The sequence below is a fragment of the Momordica charantia genome, assembly GCF_013281855.1.
Source record: "Momordica charantia cultivar OHB3-1 chromosome 1 unlocalized genomic scaffold, Mcharantia_2.0 BLBB01000001.1, whole genome shotgun sequence".
NCBI lineage: Eukaryota > Viridiplantae > Streptophyta > Magnoliopsida > Cucurbitales > Cucurbitaceae > Momordica > Momordica charantia.
This window is the reverse complement of record NW_028275157.1, coordinates 10,207,285-10,218,083: the sequence shown is the minus strand read 5'-3', so window position 1 is coordinate 10,218,083 and position 10,799 is coordinate 10,207,285. Positions and strand designations below refer to the sequence as shown.

General features: G+C 30.2%; 1 non-coding gene across 1 annotated transcript; it reads left to right on the top strand.

The window, feature by feature from the left end:
* The first annotated feature begins 7,188 nt into the window (after positions 1-7,188).
* Positions 7,189-7,262, top strand: TRNAI-AAU (transfer RNA isoleucine (anticodon AAU)). Its single transcript has one exon. It is a non-coding gene; the product is annotated as a tRNA-Ile (tRNA).
* Positions 7,263-10,799: the final 3,537 nt, after the last annotated feature.

Genomic DNA, 10,799 nt, shown 5'->3' with positions numbered 1-10,799 from the left:
AACATACTGGAACTTCAAATCTTGCGGTTGACACACCTCATTCGGGCTCTCAAGTATCAAGATTGATTTTTCAAAAAACCATGGGCCACTATTTAGAATTCACTTCTTTTCCACAATACTCACAAATTGTATTATAAACAGGTTCTCCCCAATACAATCAATTATCGTACTCTTATGAACTTTCCATTTCTCTTCATCACTAATCTGAAGGCTTCAATATTCACCATCTTACTTAGGCATAGCTTACCAACAATGCCTAGGGCTAATGTTTCCTTGCCCTTTGAGACCTTCAGATGGCTAAAATCTGCAACTTCGTCTTCCATCGAAGTTAGTTCCATATTTTCCACTGCGATGTTATCTCATCCAAACTCATCATTAAAACTGAGATTATTACCCAGCAAGGCACAATTTGCAACAATAGCTTGCACAACGGCAAGAAAACACCACAAGGACTTACACGATGGCCAGTAGACTACCCTCAGAAAATGAGAGAAAGAATATTCAATAGAGACTTTTTTTAAATAATAATGAGTTGCGACAATCGATTGACATTATTGTGAAGGGTATAATGTATGCCTAGTTTATTGTATTTGTATTTTATAGTATTGTACGACACCCACTGCTTTAAGATTTTGTACACCCTACTAGATTTTAGTTTGAGTGGGAGATTGTTAAGTTTTATGCCCTAAACTCGTGGTTTGTAAATGTAAAATAAATATTTATTCAATATAAAGTTGTTGTTGATGTTTCTTTTAGAATTGCATTAACCCAAATCCAATAAACTAACATCTGAGGTTATGTCATGTAATTGGAACAGTATACAACTGATATACGGTATTTATTTAATATACAATGTATATATTTGATATACAATATATAATTAATATATAATATATATTTGATGTACAAGTAGATAATGTTCCAGTACTAACCTAAAAGGGTCTATAGTATATGGGTAAGGTTAGGTGCCTTATCCTGGTAACACTATGGATACGACCCACCTTGTAATAGTTACAAATGACTTAATCCAAATTGTTCATGTGGAGACATGCAAGTGAGGGTAACCTATGCAATGAGTTTGTATAAGATCGGACCGCGAAATAATTAATCTTTAGCTGTAACACTGTTAACTAATAAATTATTATTTCATAGGAATACTAGGTAACTCAATCTCAATCCTAAGTGAGTTATGGACACCTGCCTATAAGAGATTGTCCTTTGATTTGTATGGGTGAGAGTATCCCGGGTCGCCGACTCAATATTCCTACCATTTTGGGGACGAGATCAAGTAAGGAATTGGAAACATAACTACACAAGATGGAATTCACTCCTTCCCGACATTTGGGTAAGTAGATGAATGTTCTCTTAAGTGCTTACTCCAAGACTTGAACATGGGGCCCCATCCTATCACTGGTCTGAGAGGGACTTCTGTTTAATGTTCAAACCATAAACAAGTTGTTCATTAGAGGATCAGTGGTACTTAAGGTGAAAGATGTAACTCATGGGTAAAACGGTAATTTGACTCATATGTAATTATGAACACTCGTTAAGGATTAACTTACTGTGAATGATCAATATTCATAGACGCAAAATATTATATAGTATGAAGGGTGCAGTTGTGGGTCTTTAGTGGAGTGACCCACAGTTAACAAATGTTGGTTACTTTGGTTAATGACCTTAATCATTTAATCTCATATCGTTGGAGCTTCTAATCTATATGTCTGTTAGATCCCCCACTATCTCACAACGTGTAAACAAGGATCAAGGTTTTTGACAGAATTTGAATTGTTCAATTTAAATGAGGGATTGTAGGTTAATTGTATAAGATACAATTAACATAATTTATATAGATACGTTATGATATAAAGTTAATTTCAAATGATATTCGAAATTAAACTTTATAATATGAGAGTTATATTTGAATAAGATTCAAATAATTATTAATATGAATTTGATGCATATTAAAACTATAGGTTAAAATTAATATGAATGAGATTCACGTTAAAACTATCGATTAGAAAGAGATATGCATTTGAATATGATTCAAATAAAGTTTAATTAAATTATATGATATTTAATTAAATTTTTAATTAATTAGTTTAATTATTAATTAATTAGATATTTAATTAAATTAAACCAAATAAATTTAGTTTAATTGTAATTAAATAACTCACTTCCTTGTTGGGAGGTTGGTGGGTTGGGAGGTTACTTCCACCCACTCTTCTTCATATCTATAAAATGTACAGAGTTGCATTTCGTAGAGATTGATGGTTTTAGTAATTTTTGCACAAAATCATACTCTCTCAAACTTAGCTCTCTCTCAAACTTAGCTCTCTCAAATCCAACTTTTATTCGGCGGTGTCCCTTTGTGCTAGAATCTCATTTTGTTGGGCCAAGGCTGCCCTAATTTCAGTCAGTTGTTCTTCCACTGTCTGTATGACGGAAGAGACGTCGAGATGAATCAGTCGTAGTCATTGCGGGTAATACTCCGAGCTCACGTTGTGAAGGGAATGAGCTAGCTGAAGCTTCAGACGATTCTAACGGAGAAATCGGTTAGGAGACTGAGTCTAAATTATTTATTAATATTTTTAAATTTTGAAAAATTTAAAATATTAACGGAATTAATATTAATATAGAATTACTCAAATATAAATTTGGAATCCCCACTCTCAAAAGAAGGTTCCCACAAATCAGTCCTTGCCAAGAGAATAATGGGGAAGGTTTTTTTTTTGTGGTGTTGATGCGCTGGTTGAAGAACGGTCTTCAAAGGTAGGTTCATCTGCTTCTCCTTCATTGCATTGCTTATTTCTTTTCTTTGTTGAATTTCTAAAACAAAATCAACGCACAAGCGTTCACGCGTTTCTGCTGTGGGATTTGGTCCCTTCAATTCTATTACTATTTTAAAATATATATATAATTTTCAGATTAAATGTAGAATTGTGGTGAAATTGGGAAAGCATAAAGAGAGAGAAAATGATGAAAGAATTTTTCTTTATAATTTCCTTCCTTCTTCACACACCTATTTCATCAACCGTCACTAAGTCTTTTCTAAACAATTTGTACAACATAATGTATTGGCATTTAGACACCAAGGATAGGTGACAACAGTAGCGGATCTAGAAATTTTATTTGAGAGGGGCTTTATACTACCTTAACAAGTAATTCCAATACTGCATAAATGAAATGAACTAGAATTTAATACATCACAATTGTACTCTACGAATTTTCATATTATGAAATCGTTGCATAAGAAATTTCATTATCTATGTTATCAAAAAAATTCTTTCTAGCCCAAGTTTTTACTCATTATTATATTTAAAATAACTTCAAATTAATATCATATATAATATAAAGTTAAAAGAACATGTTATTGAAAAAAAATTAAGAAAATATATCTTTAGACATAAACTGTAAAATTCAAATTAAAATATTATGTAAAATAAAAACAACTAAATCTCGAAACTCATGATTTAAAGAGAGAAAAAATATCAATAGACGATATAATAATTTGTAGAAAAAATATAGACAACTTACAAATTGAAGAAAAAAAGTAAGCCATGAAATCGCCTTCTACAATTAGACGAGGAAGACAACTGATGTAACAATAGAAAAGAATGTTTTCTAGGTTTAAAAGCATAGGCGGTGGCTACATAATTTAAAATAGGGTTTAAATATCCATCCATTTATATATTTTTCCTTTTTTTTTCCTTTTTTTTAATAGACATATTTGTTTTTCCATTTTTTCTTTTCTTTGAATTTTTTTTTAAATTGGTTTAATTACTTTTCTTGTTTTAACCACAATTTTCCTTATTTTAACCCGAACAATAATTGGACATCAAAGTAGAATTACATCAAAATAGAATTACTTTCCTTTTTTTTAATAGACATATTTGTTTTTCCATTTTTTCTTTTCTTTGAATTTTTTTTTAAATTGATTTAATTACTTTTCTTGTTTTAACCACAATTTTCCTTATTTTAACCCGAACAATAATTGGACATCAAAGTAGAATTACATCAAAATAGAATTACGGAAAAATTGGGTACCATTTACCGAAAAATCTAATAATCAATAAGAAAAAGTATATGGGCACACGATTAAAGGTATAATCGAACTCACCTTGGGATGGGGCCAAAGGAAAACTTGTTGCCTAAAATTAGAATTTTACATGCTAATGATTTATTTTACAATGTTTTGGGGGCTCAAACCCCCTCCGGACTCTCACAAGTTGAGCTTTGGGCAATAAACATGTTGACGACGGTGGTTGGACAAATGAGCATACAACAATAATTTTCGACACTGACTCAATGTCTTGCCTAACGGTCTCCGACGATCAAGTCAATAATTGGAGAAGAATATAGTAGAGAGCACCTTAGAAATTTAATAACAGATTTTTCACTTACCCAATAGTCATGGTGGTTTTTCATTTTTATAAGCACCCTCGAACGACCAGAGAGGACATTCTATTCATGTCAAGGAAGGACTCGTCGTCGTATGAGAGTTTGACGGGCTATTGCAGAACATCGTTGACGCATGGCGGTAGTAGTGTGACATGTCAGTTTTATAGGTGGAAAAATTGTACTCATAAACTTTTAATTAATTCGCATCAAATCTCTCCATTTTAAAAATTAAATCCTAAACAAAAGGAATATTTTAACAGTCTTTCCCCATTTTCCTCCTCTCATAGTATCCTTTTTCTCTCTATGGTTCTCCCTCCTCTGCCTCTGTACATCTATTTTCGGATGGGTTGCTGGTTCATGAAAGATGAAAGGTCATTTTTTATGGCTTACCCTCTAATTCTGAATTTCAACTTTCATAGCACCATTACTTCTTCTCCGTTCTGTTTCTTAACATCGTCACTTTCTGATTCGAATGTTTAGATGCCGAGAAAATTGAGAAGAAAAATTTAAGATTAAACACAACTTTTTGGGATCAAATTAATTGGATTCTCGATAATTTATACACGCTTTGGAACAACAGTGAAAATTTGAAATGAAAAGAATTGCTTCTGAAACTTTTTCGCCTTTCTACAGAGGTTGAGGAGGGAGAACCATGGGGGAGGAAAGGGGGAGACGGTTAAAATATATATTTTTTTAGAATTTAATTTTTTAAATGAAAAGTTCAACGTGTGAAAATTTTAAATTAGGAAAGTTTAGGGATTTTACAAATTTTTCCACAGGTTGAAGGTTTAGTTTTTATATTTATACAAGTTTTAAGAGTGAAATTGCAACATCGTACATAGTTTACGAGTGGTTCGTTTAGTCCATAAATTTTTAAAAGACTCTTAAATTTAAGGGATGTCTAATAGATCCGTAATCATTTTAATTTATATCTAATATTTCCTTAAACTTTTATTTTTGTATGTTATAAATTATTGACATAATTGACATTTTTTTAAATTCACAAACTTGATAGTTTAGGGTTCTATTAATTAGATATAAAATTCATTTTGATGTCTAATAACTGATTTTATAAATGTTGAATAGGATAGTAACCTATTGTACATAAATTTGAAAATTCAATTACTTATCAGACATTTTTAAAGTTTAAGAATCTATTACATACAAAATTAAAATTTCAAATACTTATTAAACACGTTTTTAAAGTTAAAAGACCTAAGGTAAGGAGTAACTTGAAATTTTATCAATAATATATTATTAATTTCTCTATAATAAATAAATATTATTTTAAAAGACTATATTATTCATTTCTGTGGAATAGCTAAATGATATTTGAAAATCTTTAAAAAGCATAATCATGTACAAAAGAACTATGGTTTTCTCAAGTCCCTCTTATTCTCCCCGGTAAGAAATAGTTTTAATTTTAAAATATAAAGAAAACATTAAGAAATAATAAATTAGTAAAAATTATAATTTAATTAATTTTTGAAAAATATAAGGCATTAGTTTTTATATTTTGTTTTTATTTACGTTATCTTTTTAGAAACTAATTTTACCTCATATGAAGAAAGTTTTTGTACAAAATTTAAATCTAACACATACTATGTTACACGAATATTTTTTTTTAGTACATCCAATGTTAAACTATACGTTATATTTATTTTGTAATTCCTTTTATATCATGCTATGTCTAATTTTTTTCCTATCTTTGTTTGATACATTTTAAACATATATAAGAACTTTGCACTTTTGTCAAAAGAAATAAATAAAAAATAAAAAATTACCACATCCATTATAAAATAAATTATATTATAATTACAATTTAAAGTCAATTATAAAATATATAATTCAAATAATATAATATAATAATATTAAGAAGTTTTCTATAAAAAAAACGATGAAGATGGGCAAAAAAAAATTACTTTTCATTTAAACATTTACTTCTTACCTCCTATACCTACCTTATTTGATCTATCCACTGTGATTTGATAGAAAAAAAAAAAAGGATAAAATTATAGTATACAAATCACAATTCCAAATTTACAAAATTATTTCTCTTAATTTCTTAGAAAAAAAATAACAAATAAAGAATAAAAAACAAATAATTGGAATAAATTGCTACTTTTGAAAATTTTAAAGCTAGCCTTAACCCTTCATTCATATCCACGTCTTTCCAATTTCTGGCATTTTTCTTTTTTTCACTAAATCAAAATGTTATAGCAATTGGCCTATTAGCTCAGTTGGTTAGAGCGTCGTGTGGGCCATTTTATTTTTTTTTTTACTTTTATTTTTATTTTCTTAACTTTTAGCATTAGTATTATTGTGTTATTTATATTTATATTATTTCTTTAGAATTAATTTTACATTATATAAAGAAACTTTTCATACAAAATTTAATTCAACACGTACTATGTATTATACAAATGTTAAATTACACATTATATTTATTTCGTGATTCCTTTTATATATGTCTAATCTTACTTAAAAATATATATATAATGCTACTTATACCTACATTATTTGATTATCTATCGACTATGATTCGGTATGATAAAAAATAAAATTATAGTATACAAATCATAATTCCAAATTTACAAAATTATTATACTCTTCATTTTTTAGAGAAAAAAATAAATGAACAAATAAAGAATAAAAAGCAAACAATAGGAATGAATTGCTACCTTTTTTTATTTCTAAAGCTAGCCACAAATTAACCCATCATTCATATTCGTGTCTTTCCAATTTTTCACATTCTCGTTTTTATCACCATATCAAGCCATTATAGCAATTGGCCTATTAGCTCAGTTGGTTAGAGCGTCGTGCTAATAACGCGAAGGTCGCAGGTTCAAGACCTGCATGGGCCATTTCTTTTCTTTTTTTAACTTTTATTTTTACAGAAATTTGGCCTTGTGGGATCTCGCCAAATTTGGACCAATCTTTTATAATTAAAGGGATCGACAAGACCTGCAAAACAGAATAGCGATAAGACCGGTAAGACTTTTGCCACACGGGCTCCGATGCTTAAGTTAGTATCGCAGTAATCGGGTATAGAGAGTAAGGTATTTAGCCATATCTTTAGGGTTTAGGGTTTAGCTTACTTTCCTATTTATAGAGGTCGAATCTTAATCCCTTCAGGATTTACATCGTCGAATCCTATTCCCTTTAGGATTTACATAAGTCGAAACCTAATGTACTTAGGAGATCTAAACGGATTGGGTCTCATGCTACATTCAGGGCCGAGACCAAGTCAACTCGGATTAGGCTATACGGGGGTAGGGGAGAATTGATGAGGTTCTCGGGCATTGATCTGAGAACTCCTCGAAGTCGAGAGAGGTCTGGTCGGCTATGGCCAGCCTGGGTTGCTGGGCCCCGACCCATTTACCTTGCGTCGCAGGTCTGCTCATTCTTCGGCTCCATTCCTCCTTTCCGGTTGTTTAGTTAGATCTCTATTTTCTTCCAATAACAATAGCCCTCACTCTCAAAATAGGAGGCAGAAAGCATGTTAGGACTTATATATTGAGAGTATTTGTCACTGTCAGTTGTCGTTTTATGGACTGGCTGTCATAGCCCTCATTCTCTTTTGTCGTAGTTGGCTAACATCAAGTCTCTTAGGCACTGCTATACGGTTAGCTTTTATCGTTAGATTTTGGCCTTGAGATTTAACTTTTCAGCTGGCCCAGTGGTAGTTCTTTGGTTTTCTAACCTATTTGGCTTCTGCCCGTAGTTCTATACTTAGGATCCGCTCAAGAGTTTCTAACCTATTTGGCTTTTGTCAATGGTTTTATACCCTGAGTCTAATCGACCTTGGGTTTCTAACGTTTTAGCTTTTGCTAGTTTTTTACCCTAAGTTAATCAACACCTTTGGGTTTTTAACCTATTTTTGCTTTTACCAAATGGTTTTATACCCGTGGATTTCATTGATTGGTTAGGCTTGCCTACTTTTTGTTTTAACCTTGCTGGGCATGTACGTGTGCCTTTCAACACCTTTCAGATTCTTTCCCTAGTTTCACTGACTGGCTTTTCGCTTATCAACCTGTTTCTAGGTCTGTCCCAGTTCGAGCTCCTTGATAGGCTGTTCAATTTTTTGTTTTTTGTTTTTAAAAAATTTTTGTTTTTTGTTTATAAAAAACAATAAACCAAAACATGTTTGGTAACCATTTTTAGTTTTTTATTTTTAAAAAGTTAGAAAATTGAAAATACATATTAGAGAGAGAAAATTTTATGTAGAGTAGAGATGACAATGGTGTGGGTGTGGGTGTGAGTGAGGATGTTCTCCCCCATTCTCAGGCTCGTGAAAATTTTTAGTCTCCGTCTCCACCTCGTTCTTGGGTCCCAGAGATGTTCTCGAGAAAAATTATCGGTTTTATAATTGTTTGTAATTATTTTTAGAATGTAAGTATAAAAAAGTGTAATAAATATATATTAATTATTTAAAAAATGGAATTGGGGATGGGGACGACGTCGGGACATGCATTTTCTATTTTTGGGACCCCAACCCTGCCGAAATTTTTGTCTTCCCCTAATGTAGAGACATGAAAATAGAGATGTAAGTAAACTTTTGGAAAATAAATTTTAAAGAGATAAATAAAAATATTTAGAAAAAAAATAGTGAAAGAAAAGTTAAAGACAAAAAGAGAAAAACTTTGGAGAAAAAAATAAAGTCGAGAGGAAAAGATATGTTAAAGAAAAAACAGAAATTATAAAGAAATAAAAAATTGCAGTGGAAACAAATTTAGAGATAAAAACAAGATTCAAAATATAATTTTTATAGAAAATAAATAAATACAAAGATAGATAAAAGTTACGGTGAAAGAAAATTGAACGAGAAAATAAAATATAATTTTTAGACGAAAAAATAGATTACGAAGAGAAGAAAAGTTATAAAATATGAAATTTTAGAGAGAAAAAAGTTAGGAAAAATATTAAATTTGTAGAAAGATAAATGAAACTGGTCTGTTAGGAAAAAAAAAAACAAAATACAAACAATAGAGAGACAAATAACAATAAATATTCAAAGTATGAAAATTTTAGAGAGAGAAAAATAAAGTTTGTAGAGAGAAATTTAGAAATAAAAAAAATTTAGAGTGAAAATAAATTTTTTAAAGATAAGTATGAAAAAGAAAATTGAGTAAATACGAGATTTTGAAACACAAAAACCTATTTTTGAAAACTATTTTTTTTTTTTTGAAATTTACATAGAATTTCAAAATGGTTTTTGAAAAATAAAAAACAGAAAATTGAATTGGTTATCAAACAACCCTGTTTTTGAAAAATTAAAAACCAAAAACCAAATGGTCATCAAAAGAGCCCTTATTTATTTTGTGATTCATTTTATATATAATGCAAGGACTAATTTTTTTCATATTTTTGTTTCATGCCTTTTAAATATATATCAAGAAAAAAAATATTGCACTACATCCAACATAATATAAATTAGATTATAATTATAATTTAAATGCAATTCTTGACAAAATAAATTATAAAGTATATGATTCAAATAATAGAATATAATACTATTGAGAAAGTTTTCTATAAAATAATATATATATATATATATACAACGCACTATTAAGAAGGAAAAAAATGTATTTTTTCTTTTAAACATTTACCTCCTACGTCAAATATCTTATACCTACCTTCTTTGATTATCTATCAACTATATTGGATAGAAAAAAGATAAAAGTATAGTATACAAATCACAATTTAAAATTTACAAAATTATTATACTCTTCGCTTTTTAAGAAGAAAAATAAATAAAAATAATAGTAGGAATGAATTGCTACTTTTTTAACTTTTAAAGCTAGCCACAAATTAACCCGTCGTTCATATCCCTATCTCTCCAATCCCTCTCATCCTCTCCTCCACCAAATCGCTCTCGTCCACCATCATACAATGGCGTCGGCAAGGCAAGCCTATCAATTGATATTCTAATCCCACACAATTTTCACTAATTTCTAGAATTTATCACATGAAGGAGGATTTGTCATTGTCGAAGTTCATCGATGATTTTGCGAAACCTGGTATGGTTGTGAAGTGAGTGGAAGGATTGTAGCACAATGGACCTTCATCGAAATTGAGAAAACGCTTTAAAAGATCGTAGTAGAACATAGATTGGTAATTGTGATGACTCTTATTGAATTGACGAATGATGAGCTTTTCATGGGATGAACTCTAGAATCACTGATTCATTGTAGACTTGGAAACGTCAACAATTATATAGAATGGAGAAAGAGAGGTAGAGAAAGTCTTTAAAGTTCCATTTAGATGGTGGGAGAGAGGGACAGGGGGAGAAAACACTTTAAATTCCATAAGTAAATATTCATCATCAACTTGAAGGTGAGGAGAACAGGGAAGGAAGAAGATGGGAGAGAAAGAGGAAGAAGAAAGAAATTACCACTTAG